At 47.2% G+C, this 14,310-nt stretch overlaps 1 protein-coding gene across 3 annotated transcripts in view; it reads right to left on the bottom strand.

Moving 5' to 3' along the window:
• Positions 1-10,287, bottom strand: part of Tbc1d1 (TBC1 domain family member 1) — a 182,934-nt gene extending 172,647 nt beyond the window's left edge. The window contains exon 1 of one of the 3 annotated variants that reach the window (XM_057771450.1): positions 9,252-10,287. The gene's annotated coding sequence lies outside the window, so the exon portion shown is untranslated. The remainder of the gene's footprint in view (positions 1-9,251) is intronic. The other 2 variants (XM_057771451.1, XM_057771452.1) reach the window with 2 other exon arrangements.
• Positions 10,288-14,310: the final 4,023 nt, after the last annotated feature.

Genomic DNA, 14,310 nt, shown 5'->3' with positions numbered 1-14,310 from the left:
CCCCCAGTGCTGTTCCAGCTTACTCATTTAGGCAGGGTATTTCAATCAAGCCCATAGCTTCCTGGTGTAGTTTCCATACCCAGCTTGCTCCGAGGATCCCCCGTAGCTGCCTTCCCAGGCTGTAGTTACAGGCAGGATGCCATGCCCAGCAAGCATGTCTGAGGGCTCTGGTGACCATAACTGTGATCCCCACACTCTCATGGTTTACTGTCCTATGTCCCCAGATTTTGTACATGTCCCTTCTTGAGACTCTTCTGGCTCCTGTCTTATCTGCCAGGTACTTGTCTTCAGATTATTAGAAGGCCCCCAATTTCTGTTTGGCCCCATTCCCTTCCCTTATTCCACCTGCTTTTTCTTGTGCCAACAAACAGTCAAATGCTCATATTACCGTGAACATGACGCATTCTACGTATGTTAGCTAGCAGTGACTCCTGTGAACCAGGAGACCAAAGTCCTTGACTATCTTGTCACAAAGTGACATGGAAGAGTTTGCACCTGGCCCTGAAGCCCATATTTTTAAATAGTACCTTCCCCCAAAATGAGTTGATCAGATACACCCTAATAACTCCCAAGTTTTTTTTTTCTCCCAGACAGTCTCCTTTCTGAGTTCCAGATGAGTCATTCATATTTCTGTATGGTCTCAGCTGATCAGCTCCTCGGCCTGAGCTTAGCTGTCTTACAACGAACACAGTCTCAGGTCCCTGTTGACCAGAACTTCTCCTCCTGCATCCCAGCAAACTGCATCACTGTCCATTTTATGCTGTTCACTGCTTCCTGTTCCCAGAGCAAACCCTGAGACAATCAGCTTAGAAAGAGAAACAGTTCACTTTAGCTCATGACTGCAGTCCCTCAGACGCCGATGTTGCCGCTGTCAGGAGAGGAAGAAAGGACGCTGTGGCAGGAAGGTGCGGCACAGATACACCACTTAATTCCCAGGAACAAAAGAGAGGAAAAGGAAGGGCCCGGGGTCCCGCCATCTCCTTCTAGGGCACAGTCTTAACTTGGAGACTTCCCACAAGGCCTACTTCTCTCCCAGCAGTGGCTTCCCGAAGACCATGCTTTTACCACGTGGACCTGGCAGCAGCCTGGGGGCACACAATAGCACTGGCCGAGTCACCGGGGTTCCTCCGTCCTCCCATCAGTCCTGACTCTACCATATAAATATATCTGACCTTTCCATCCCCCTAGAGAACCCTTCTGCTATCTATCAGCCATCACATGCCATGCGCTCTGTACACAAGCCCTATATTCCCCCTAATGTCCTCTTCTACAACACTTTTTGGTTTTTAAGACAGAGAAGCAGTCACAATCGCCATATAAGATGTGGGTTCTCGTGGCCTGGTGCCACGGCACACACTATCCCATTCCCCTCTTCTGAACATGAGACTAGTCACTGACTGTAAGGGGCCAGAGAGTTTTTCTCACTTGAAGGGGACAAGTTGGTCTTCACAGTTAAGCTTCTGAGAGAAGAAATGAGATTCCTACATGGGAGGTAAAAGACCAACAGCAATAACCAGAATCAGCGGTGATGCCGATTTCCCATCATCCACAGGCAGGATGACACCTGTCACAGTGCATCACAGTAGAAGAAACCAGGCTTAGGCATCCTGCCTGCATTATGGTGAAGAATGTATCCACCTGGCACCAGAGGAAGTCACTACTTCTAGCTACCATAGATGTTTACAGCAGAGGCATGATGGGAAGTGTAGTTCAGAATAAAGGCATCCGGTGACCCTGCTCATGCTGTGTGTAGAAACACTGGAGACCCAAGGAGAAGAACCGTCTCTCAGGCAGTACCACGTTCATCCCTCGAGTCCAGCTACATCACTGCTGGAACGACCATGGCCTCTTTCTTCCTAGGGAGGTCAGAGCCACCGGCAGCATGCCCTCTCTGTGCACTCGGGCCTCATTGTCACATGTATTTTAAGAGTCTGAAGAGGCATCCTTCACCAGACTGCGAGCTTCATACACCAGTCAGGTTTGGGGGTAGAAAAATCAGTATTTGAATTTTAAACCTTTTCTAAGACAGAAATGAAGTCTGTTCTTTATTCTGCTTTCCCATTTTATGTGTGTGTTCTAAAAGTAAAGTTTTATAATGTGAACATAGTTTACAGCTATTTTAAGATTTACTTTTATTATTTTTAACTATGGTGTATATGTGGGGTATGTGCACATGAATGCAGGGGCCCTAGGAGGCCAGAGACACTGGATCTCTCTAGAGGCGGAGTCACAGGCAGTTGTGAGCCACTCCATATGAATGCTGGGAACTGAACTCTAGTCTCCTTAAAGAGAAAAATGCACTCTTAACTGAGGTACCTCTCAAGCCCCAATGCTATGGTTTTGCGTTAAATTTTTTTCTTTTTCCTTTATCTACCTGTTGGTTTATTTATTAGTTTTTAATTAAGTTTATTCACTTATTTTACATCCTGACCAGTTAACCCTTCCTCCTGTCTTACCATTCCCTTCCCCCAATCCACTCCTCTGTTTCTGTTCAGAAAATGGCAGGCTCCTATGGGTGTCAACACAAAGCATGGCGTATCAAGCTGAGGTAGAACTGAGCTCCTTCCCTTGTGTTAAGGCTGGGCAAGGTAAGCCCTTCTGAGGAATAGGTTCCTGGAAGCCAGCCAAAGCATTAGGGACAGTCCCTACCTAGGAGTCCCACAAGCAGATCAAGCTACACAACTGTCACACTTACAATGTAGAGTCCCTAGCTGTTGGTTCAGAGTCTATGAGCTCCTATGAGCCCAGGCTAGCTGTTTCTGTGGGTTCCCTTGTGATGACCTTGACCCCCTGGCTCGTATAATCTTTCCTCCCTCTCTTCAACAAGGTCCCCCAAGCTCAGCCAGTGCTTAGCTATTGGTCTCTGTCCCTGTTTCCATCACTCACTGGATGAAGCCTCTCTAATGACACCTAGGATAGTTACAATCTGAGTACAAGAGATGGTCAATTCAGCTACCTATCCAATATTGCATTTATTGGCTTTTGGACACGGGGTTTCCCTGTGCTGCCCTGGATCTCCTGTAACTCACTTTGTAGATCACGCTGGCCTTGAATTCACAGAGATCCACTTGCCTCTGCCATATATCACCATGCCTGGCCTTTCTTTTCATTTTAAACATTGAGACCTACCAACAATAAAGCAACACAGTATTGTTTTTGAAGATTTACTTATTTATTATGTACACAGTGTTCTGTCTGCATGTATGTCTGCATGGCAGAAGAGGGCACCAGATCTCATTACAGACGGTGGTGAGCCACCATGTGGTTACTGGGAATTGAACTCAAGACCTTTGGAAGAGCAGTCACTGCTCTTAACCCCTGAGCCATTTCTCCAGCCCCCCAAGCAATACATTACTTAGTTCCTGAATAAATTTTATGAAAGTGGGGGTCTCCTTCCTCCAGTGTACAGCCACGACCACTAGTATACAGGCACTCATGGTAACAGAAAGACTTAAAGTTCATATAATCCAATAAATAATATTCCCTCCCCCTTTAGAGGTGAAAGTGGCATTAAAAGCCGGGCTTGACATCCAGTCCTGTAACTGAACCTGCTTTAAGTTCTAGCCGTTGACAGCTGCTAATCCCAAGACATGTTTAACGAAACCCTAGAATGAGCACAAAGGACTGACCTGAGGTCTATCAATTATTTTAGGTAGCGCACTTATAAATCAGGTGGCAACAAGCATGAAAAATAGTTCTCTGCTTTCTTGTCATTTTAATCATTTGGTGAACAGTCAGTCATCAAATTAGTTCTGCCATTTTATTGGCAAAAGTATTTGAATGCTTCAAAGGCTCCGCTTTTCAAGCAGCTGTGGGACATTCGAGTGTATCTGTACAAGAAGTTAGTCCTCATAATACTTAGAAAAAGAAGCAAACTGAAGCTCAACATTAGATATAATTATTTCTGAGTAATTCAGATGATTCTAATATGACTGCTACCGTTTAGATATGAACTGGCCCCGGTCTCCTGTTCTGAGCATGTGGTCCGCAGTGACTGGGACCTGTTTTTGGAGGTTGTGTGACCTTTGGGATGTGTGGCCTAACTAGCAGAAGTGGGCTAGCTGCTGTGGACAGGGCACTAAGGCTAGGTCCACCTCTGGTTTCACCCACTCTCTGCTTCCGAATCTACCAAGATGTTAACAGCCTCACCACACGTCCAGGAACACAGGCTGGCCCATCTCCTCCCCTCAATCCCAGCAGAACAGGCTTGCCACTCTTCTCCCCGCAATCCCAGCAGCACAGGCTGGCCCATCTCCTCCCCGCAATCCCAGCAGCACAGGCTGGACCCTCTCCTTCCCTCAATCCCAGCAGCACGGGCTGGTCCACTCTGGTATTTCTGGAAACCACAGTCCAGAATTAACTCTTCCCTCTTCAGTTCTTTCTGCTTAGTATTTTATCAAAGCAACAAGAAAGTAACTAACACAAAGAGATTCAAGATAACTCAGACTAGGTAAATAATCATATCCCTTTTTGATCAAAAATATCATGGAATAAACAAACTATTGCATAATGTAAGCAAACCACCGCATTGTTTCAGAGCTATCCTAAATCACATCATCTTCAGGGGAGAACCTTCTACATTTTAAACGCCAAGGAGAACCACCTATTTAGAGGTCCCTTCTGTCTTGTACCCAAGCAGTGAAAATCATGACCTGCTATTCCAGTGGGGGTTCTGCTTAAGTTCTTGTTAGTAAAGTCACACATGTACAAGCCTGACCCTTTAGAATAGCCTTTAAACATAGCAGCTACCCAACCAAACACAAGAGCGTCCTTTTTCTAGAACCCTTTCAGTAATCTTGTTAACGAGCCCTGCTAACCCTGGAAGCATGAGCTTGGGATCATGAACTTTAAAAGGTCCTTTCAAGCCATTTACAAATTTTCCTCATATATGAAATGAAGCGACTCTGTTCTGGAGAAGGGGCTTGTCTAAATTTAGTGACAGATTTGGGACAGTCCAAGTCCCGGACTCCCATCCCCAAGCTGGAAAGAACCTCAATTTCCCCGTAAGAACACTTTCAAGTGTGAAATTGAAAAAGCAAGTGACTTAACTTCTCCAAATCTGAAGTTTATTCTTATAGGAGAATAAAATAAAATCCTCTCCGAGGTTCTTCTGTTTCTGAAATCTGGTGAATGCAATTTCCATAATGCAGAATACCAAATGTCCCCCACATTGTGTGAGGATACAAAGCTGCTTCCGTCTTTGATTTAAGAGCAAAATTGTGTGTGTGTGGGGGGGGGAGTCTATGAGTCTAAGCACAGGAGAAGCCAGGGTAGAGTTCACAAGCTATGTAGGAGAACCCTCTCCCTTCCTAGTTCCATATCACCCCATCCCAGGACACAGAGGGTGGAATAAAATTCTCCAATAGCTAGCCTAGGCAGTTTCAGCTCTCACCTGATCAGAAGGGTACAACGACTGCTTAAAAACATGGCCTATCACTTCTTTCTACTCCAGCCAGGGCAGTGATCAGGTAAGGGTGATCCTTTGCAGTTATAGATATGGCGTTCCGGAAAACAGTGGTCTCACTTTCTCACCCTCTGGGGTGCTCAGTGCTGGGGTGTGCTTCTTTAACTTGACATGTCAAGTGACAACCTTTTGGAATGGCTTCTTATAGAAGTCCGAGCTAATTCAAGCCAGTGTGTGTGTGTGTGTATGTGTGTGTGTGTGTGAATCTTCCCTCCTGCATGGCTGCTTTGAGTAGTAACAACAGTCAACACAAATAGCGCTGTGTATCTATTAACTAACTTAACACACAGCAACCATAGACAACTGAGAGAAAAGAAATGGTGGTTCCCTCCAGGGAGAGCACTTGCCTAAGGTCATATGGCTAAGCACAGCGTGAGGATTTGAACCTATATCTTTTGGCTCTTGGGTTCTCCTCTTCTTGGACTTGTTGCAGATGCCCTTCTGGACTCCCACAGTTGAGAAGGGTCTACTTTATCCTCCCATTTCACAGACGGGTTCTCTCACTAATAAATGGTGAAGGCAGATTTGAATCTGGACCTGTTTCATGCACAGACTCTGGATCTTCTCACTCTTATGGTCTCATTACTCCTCAGACATCTTTCTCACTGGCGTAGGTTGACTGCTGTACCTAAATTTTCCATAACTTTTGAAATTCAAACTTAATGTTGGAAATAAAATATAAAATAAATAAACATAAAAATAGCAGTAATTTTTTAATTAGAATACAGGTATGTTTTAAGCACTCTACCTGTATAAGACCATAAATTCTGACAAGCCTATAAGTATTCTCTTAGTTTGGGAATACAGATTCATTTATTATATATGATATTTGTTTTATTATATCTGTTTTTGTACTAAGAATTGAACCCAGGGCCTCATCCATACTAGGCAAACATTCCAATGCTGAATTATATCGCAAGCCCCTTCTTCTTTTCATTTTAAGACAGAATATTTTTTAATTAATTAGGCTGGCTTCCAACTCTCCATCCTCCTGCCTCAGCTTTTATAGTAGTAGGAATTGGGTATGTATCACCCTGTAAAACAATAAATAAAGATGTGCTAAAGTTAAATGAGTTTGTTATCTTTTGGTGGGGGTTGTTTGTTTGGTTTTGGGGTTTGGAGACAGAGTAGCCTGTAACCCAGGAAGGTCACAAACTAATTATGTAGCCAAAGCTGACCTGGAACATCATGTCTTTGTGAGGAATCTTCTTTTAAAATATTTTCATTAAACTATTTCAGTGGGGTTGAAAAGGAAGCAAGTGGGGAGGAGTGAGCAAAGACAGCAAAGCAGCTTGCATGGGAGCAGCTCTGAATGGAGACAAGAGTCCATTTCCTTGCTCCCAGGATGCGAACCCTGCACACCCTCATTGCTGGGCCATTCAGTTATTTTAATGAACAGTTTCTGCTTCTCCAAGTTTAATGTCCAAGAACAGAACAGGGCTGGGAGGCAAATCAAGCCCCGGGATTACCGGGGTCGTTAAACTTGAGAAGGGCAGAAAGGCAGACACAGAAAGGGCAAGGCAAAGTCATGGTGCCAGCCCAGCCACACACAGGTCCTCACAGGGGCATATGTTTTACATTTCCTTGTGACTATAAAAATTTTGGGGCCTGGGACCTACAGAGAAAGGTTGGGGTGGGGTGCTTCAGGGAGTTGTCTTTGCTGAGAAAAAAAAAGAAGCATGTTTAAAACAGTTGCCTCTCAAGCAATTGTGGTACTTGTTGCCCCTTATTCTATCAAACAGCTGGTGGGGAAGGGGGCACAGGCAGTCCTTCTCTAGGGGCACAGCCTAGAAAACAATGTGCCACAAACACAACATAGCTCCTACCAGCACCACGGCTACAACATGGGCCACTACATAGCTCCTACAAGCACAACAGCTCAGCCTTCGTGGTCCAGGCTGTCTTCTGGAGCAGCAGGGTCAGGTATTGACAAAGGACAGATAGTCAGGGGAAAGGCAACACTCAGGGTTCTTCCAGCCACCCAGCACCAAATGTCCTCAGATAACTGTGACAAAGTAGGTCTTATAAGTTAGAAGACAAACACTGACATGATGTCATCCAATCAGGAATGTCCCCAAGGTGATCAGGGAGCCCTTGAGTTCTCCATGGGACAGATCAGGGTAGAGTGTGGCAGGGAGTCCCATTGCAAAGCTATCCTTTGGTATCAATAATTCATAACTACACCAATGTTCCCCCTTTTTTTCTACTGGTTTATAAATGACTGAACAAATCCACAAAAAAAAAGCATCCCCTTTAATGGCCCCCTACTGATTTTAAGCCTTCCATCAAGCCACAATGGATCCCTTTATTGTCTCTTGGTCATCAGTTAATCCATTCAACATGTTATGGGATACCCTCCCACTCACTGGTGCGTCTTACCATTCAGTAGCTCATGCTACATCAATGGTGACTTACAGATAAACTTAGAGAGTTAATGTCTATAACTTGGTAGGAACCAACACCTAAAAACAGACATGCTGGAGGCCCAGCAACCCATTTCTAACAATTGGAAAGCACCCCTTACATAGTCTTTCATGTACCTTCCTGATTCCCCAAGAGAGTCAGGAAGACGCTGATTCTGCGCGAGAGGAAGCAACCCTCTGAATGCTAAGGAAAGATAAAAGAACTTCTATCTTTCAGAGAGCTACAGAGCTCTCAGTCAGGCGCAGGACAGAACACCCGGTGGGGAGCCGGGTAAGTGGCTGCAAGGTGCATTCCTACCTCTTGGTACAGCTGCTCTCCTCCTCCCTCAGACCCCTCCCACTCTGAACAGGCCCCACAAACAACAAAGGCCAAGCGTGGCCATCCTCCAACTCACAGCAATCCCACTTCACGTCTGTGAGACTTAAAGCAGGCTCTTTTATCAGTGTAGGTGCAATGCAAAAAGTTTAGAAGTTTAGGCTTGTAGAGATAGCCGAGTTTCTTGGGTGTGACCCATTTAAATTAGGTCATCAAAAACTCCCTTCCAACGCCCGATTCTACAAATAAAAGAACTCTCCCAGTCACCTAAGAGAAGAAAGAGAGAAGGATGAGGTGAACGCCTGTCCATCCATCAATACCGGGGCGCTGAAGACTCAACTGTCTGCTGAGAGGAACAATCATCACTTTCAATTTCTTCTCCTTTTTAAGCAACTTCCGGAGAACCAGCCATTTAAATTTAAAAAAAAAAAAAAATCACAACCGGGAACGCCACACCTAGGTGGATTTCAAACAAAACGACCCATCTTTCAGAAAAGAAGAAAACAGCAACCTGTGAAATTTGAAAGAGTCTTACTCACGTAGCAATCCGGAAGCAGCTAGAAAACAATTAAGCCGGGTTTCAAAATGACCAGGACAGGATGTGCCCATAGAAAGAAATGTTGAGTGCGCCGAGAAGCTGCCAAAGTTGGCGCTGCAAAGTACCCTGAACTTTGAAAAGGTATCCTAGGGTCACTCTGACCCCTTCCTCCCAAGCTGGTAGTCTTACAAGCACTTTCGCCCTGGTGATAGTGTTGGTGATATTTGGCGGGAGGGAGGGGGAGGCGGGAGATGCGAGAAGAGCTGGGGAGAAGCCTGCCTGAGCGCTCTGGTCACAGAGAGCATCAAGGTTTCGGTTCCCTCCAAGCAGGGGACAAAAAGGTGGCACTGAAATCCTTTCTCTTCCCCCTCCCCCAACGGCGCACCCCTAGAGACCCGGCAGCAACGCCCTTGGGTGGCGGGACCGCCGCTTCTCCGCAGCGAGGGAGCACAGGGGCTTGCAGGAGGTGGAGGGCTGCGCGAAACCCTAGGGACCCAAGGTGGAACCTACCAGCGAGGTGGCGCGCTCAAAGCTCGGAGCTGGGCTAGGGCTCGTAGGTGCTCCCCAGCACCCTGAAGATGGCCTGGGAGGGCCGGGCGTCCATAGTCTTCAGCTGACTGCGCTCTTGCCGCCCTACGTAGCTGGAGTGGGGACCGTTCCACAGTCTGGCGCTGCTTCTCTTGCGGGCTGAAGACACGGCGGGTCCCGCAGCGGCTTGCAGCAACAGGCACCGCGGTGTGGCCGGCGGCGGCGATAGCAGCCGAGCAGGAGGTGTCTGCGCGCTGCTCGCGTTTCCTCCTCCCAGGCTGGGCGAGCGCGGGGGAGGCGGGGGCGGGAGCAAGGGGGCAACAGCGGGAATCTCCTTAGTGGGTTCCGCGGGAGCCAAGAACAGGACGCAATGCCCTCCCTTCTCCGCTCCGTGCGACTCTGGCGAGGCGACACGGCCCAGATTGGCGAGTCACAGGCGAGCAACAGCTGCTGCAGTGCGGGTCCTCCACGGCCTCCCTCCCCTTGCTCCCCAGCGGTCCATCCTCAGCCCGCCCAGGGACCACCAGGCTCCACCCCACGAGAGCTCGGAAAAGGTGCACGGATCGCTGCCCCATCCAGCCTCAGCGTGAAGTCCTGGCCCGGAATATTCCCCGCGTGCTGGGGACGCGGGCCCACGAATGATAATGGCCTTCGCAGCGGGATGTGCGTTTGCACATCGTGTTCTTGATGGCCTATTTATAGCAGGTGGCTCTGACGGTGGCTACTTTGGCCCCGGAGGCTCTCAGCAGGTGGTAACGTAGCCTGGGCTCCGGCTAGAACCCAGCTCCTCCACACGCACTCCTCCGAAACTGACCGGGATCACTGTGCAGCTTACCCGCAGGCCACCCAACCACCAGCCCTCCCCCGCATCACCCTTCTTCCTGCACTGGGGTCGAGTGGCAAGAGGGAGGAAGCCAGGCACCAAAGGAGGCTGGGACGCTGGTACTCCAGGCAGGAAAATCAGGGACTCAGAAAAACACCCGGGTTGGAGTGCCCTCCGTGAATTAAACACCACTAAGTCCATCTCTGACCAGGTGCGGGAGTGACGCAGAGCCCAGACTGCGCGCTTTTTCCCTCCCTGCGCGCCGAGCACACACGCACGCACGCGCGCTTGTGTACATGCCAGAGAGCCACGAAAAGCTCCCAAAGCATCCCAGAGCATCTTAAAGCGGGTTAAAGAGGCAGTTTCACTTAGAAGAGCAGAAGGGATGGAAGAAAAATGAGCACTGCAAGTGAGAGCTGCCAGCTTGGGTTGTATCTAGAACACCCTGTTGCTACATTGTGGGATAGCTTACTCTTTATTACGGCATAGTTTGTCTGCGTAGTTTCAAATCTAAAAAAAAAAAAAAAAGAGTTAAAGAATACATACAGCCACGAATAATCTAATGAGGAGAATACTGACAAGCTTATGGAAATTGTTCTGCAAAACAGGTCAGATTTTCCAGTTAAACTAAAATTGTCTTAGGGATCAGATCATTATTGTTTCGTGTTTTTTACCATCAACCCCATTGTTCAGTTATCCTTCCCTCTCTGTGACCTTCAGACCATGGCTACCTCCAAACGGGTCAAGGCGGGTGACCAGTCAGCCATTTCAGGAGCACCACGGCCACCTTTCAAAGAGTCTGAGAGATGGTATTTGGACCTATTGTTTAATCGCCTTGCCTGGCAGTCCCCCCTGTGAAAGAAGGGACAGAGGATTTGCTGGACTATACTTGCAGAGCAGGCCAGAGCCACCTCAATATTACTGCTTCTTTCCCTTTTCTTGTCCTCACCCCTACACCTCCCCACTGGACCTAGAGTGCGGGAGGCTTAGCAGCCAGGTGGAGGCCAGGTGGTATAGGAAGGCGGGGCTTGGGTACAGAAGTGGGATAGTAGAGGAGCCTAGGCCCAGTCTTGATGTTGTGAGGCAGGGGAATAGTTCATTCCCCATGAGCTCCAGAAATTTATTCCCCATAAATTCCAGCAAAGAGGTGTATAACGGAGAGGCAAGCAACCTCAATAACCCTGACCCGGGTTGGTGAAGGCGTGGTGGCCTTGTGGCAAGCAGTTATTTCTGCATCACCTCTCTAGTTTCCAGGGACATTTAGTGTCCCGAAATGATAGTGAGAAACTGTATAGGACTTTATAAAACAGAATCCATCTATAACACAACACATAATAGAGAATTGTGAACGTTTTGTCTTTTCAAGCCCTCAGCTGACTTATTCTAGATATCAGGAAACAGCCTGCCTACCTAGCACTTTGGTTGATAGCAGCTCTGGAAGAAGTAGTGAAGACTCTAGAGCAAGGTGGACATGTGGGGCTTGCAGGGGAGTGGGGATCTTCCCTACAGGGGATCCCGGATGCTAGTGTTGACCATCTTGGTGACTTGATGGATAAAACTGCCACCTAGGAACATATCAGCCATGGATGCTGCTTGGTTGTCTTTGGACAATCTATGCACTCACCTCCCTGCCCCCAGAGCCTCCCACAATCCTGAGTACAGCATTCTTTCAGGGCTCCCTCTCAAAAGTTGTTCCTATGCTCCAAATTTAGTCACTTGCAGTATAATTAATTATTTATTGCCAAATACTAGCAATATTAAACCAGCTCTAAGATATCTGCAAGCTCCAAAAAAGACGGTCATTCTAGTAGGAAGCCCAGAGACAAAGACAAAAGAGGCCACTTTGCTTCTAAAATGTTTTTTTAAAAAGCCACATGTGAATCTAGTATTAAAGTCTTTGGCTAGTGTAGAAAATAGATCTTTAAATGACTAGGGGCATAGGATGTAACTCACTTAGAAGATTGCTTGCCTAGACTGCACAAAGATCTCGGTTTGACACCCACATAAACCAAATGTGGCTGTGCATGCCTGTAATCTAGCACTTCAGAGGTAAAGGCAGGAAGACTGAGTCTGAGGGAAGCCTCTGGGAGAGGCTGTCTCCAAAACAGTAATGTTTAAAAGAAAATAACAGAAGATTTTTCTTTTTGAGACAGGGTTTCACTGTGGAGTCTAAACTGTCCTCAGACTTGAAATCCTCTTGCCTCTACCTCTGGCATGCTGGGATTACAGGTGTACACCATACCTGGCTATTACAAAATCTATTATCTAGGTATTTGAATGTTCATTTTTCCAAGGAAATTGAACTCTAATTATTGCCATAATACATTTTTACTTAATTTCAAAATATGCTTATTGGGAAAGAGTTCTCAATCAGAGTTCCCTTTTCAAAACTGGTGCCAATAAAGACAGAAGTTAAGATGGCAATGGATAGAATCCTAGGGTGTGACAAAGTGGCTCACCGGGTCTTTGAGTCCTCATTGCCTGCTGGTGGCTTTCTGAAGACATAGATGGACCAGCTCCCGAGCAAGTCCATGGTCAGTGGGAAAACATCCGTGACCAGGAGGAGGTGCCCTCCCAGCACCTGCTTCCTGACTTGCCATGCTGTCAATCCCAGTTTAAGATTCACTTCTGAAGACGAAGCCAGGTCACATCAAAGCATCTAATTAGCTACAGGAGCCATGGTTCATGACAGGAAAACAGATTAAAGTCGAGAGAGAGCTAACCACACACACTGACTCGTCTCTGTACGAGGTCTTTGGAGTCACTTTCTGAAAGGCGCAGAAATGACAAAATATAATGTAAAAAGTTAACATGAGCAGCTACCCAGGGCGGACCTTGAATTTCAGGAGCTCGAGGACCCAGACGTTTGCGTGAAGAACTCGTGTTTGCTGTGGATGGGACAACATAAATCCATGTAGAGCGAAAACAGAATGTACACTCTGGCCCCAGTGCAGGCCTCTGTGAAGTGTCTTATCTCCTTTTATGGACAAAGCAGATAAAACTCTGAGCACTGGCCCCACTTCCCTTTTCAGCAGCCTCTCCTATCTGTCATGGCTCTACCCAAGCTCCCGGCACTCTCTGTGAGATTCAGTTTTTTAGGTAGGGGTCCCACTTCCCATCTGAGCAGGCTCTGTGTGGGTGCAGGAAGCACACAGCCCTTCATCGTGAAGTCTGAGTCAGGGACGCGCTAACAGAATCTCTGTAGAGTCTCAAAACCGATCGATCAAGTGATTTCACCCAAAGTAGGTAAGCTGAGTGAGCTTCCCACACTGCAGGACCCCCCTCGTCTTACCCTGTGTGCCAGCCTACTTCATGTTGAGAAATCTCAGCTGGAATGCAGTAGCTGGCTTGCAGCTCCCTGCTTCTGCCCCCATTGTCCATAGTCTATTCTCAACGTAGCTGTTAAAGTATTTGTTAAAGTAGCAGTTGGTTCATTTGAACCTGCTCATGGCTCCTCAGGCTTCCCAGAGTAGGAGTCACATAATGATTTAATAATACCGTTATAATTATTAACAATTTCTGATAAGATAATTATAACTATAATAATGTTATAAATATTATATAATGTTGTCTCTTCCTTTTCTATGCCCCACTACCTCTCCAGTATTTCATCACCTACTCCAGGCCTTACTGACTCTGTGCCTGTAACACTGACCTTGTCCTTCAAAGCTATAGTCACACTCCTGCACCCACCAGGGCCTTTTCCCTCTGCCTCCCGTGCCCCGCCCTCAGATGCCTCGTTGTCCTTCGCTTATTCCAGTTCTTCAGGGTTTCACATCTTTCCCTCTCCAGAATGTCAACTTTCTGAAAGTAGAGCTGTTGCTGCAGACACTCATGCACATGCACACGGCGCACACGCGCGCACACTCTCACACACACACACACTTTCCACCCTCATTGGTTCCCATTTCTCCACAGCACTTGCCCACTGATATGTTGTGGTGGTGAAGTGTCTGTCTCATTTGTCACCTATCTTTCCCCAGGAGCAGAGGGGTTTGATTCAGTTACCACTCTGTTTGCAATGCATAGACGAGATGCCAGAGCGGACATTCAGTAGCTCTGTGCTGAGTGAGAGAATGAGTCAGTCAGTCATGGTGGGGCTGGAGAGATGGCAGGGCAGTTAACAGCACCCTGTGCTCTTCCGGACCTTAACTCCAACTCCAGCAGATCAGGCGCCCGCATGCACACGGAGATATCCACAAATACACATAGTTCAAA

This window comes from Chionomys nivalis, chromosome 6, assembly GCF_950005125.1.
Source record: "Chionomys nivalis chromosome 6, mChiNiv1.1, whole genome shotgun sequence".
NCBI classification, from domain to species: Eukaryota; Metazoa; Chordata; class Mammalia; order Rodentia; family Cricetidae; genus Chionomys; species Chionomys nivalis.
The sequence above is the reverse complement of the archived record's forward strand: the minus strand, read 5'-3'. Positions and strand labels throughout refer to the sequence as shown.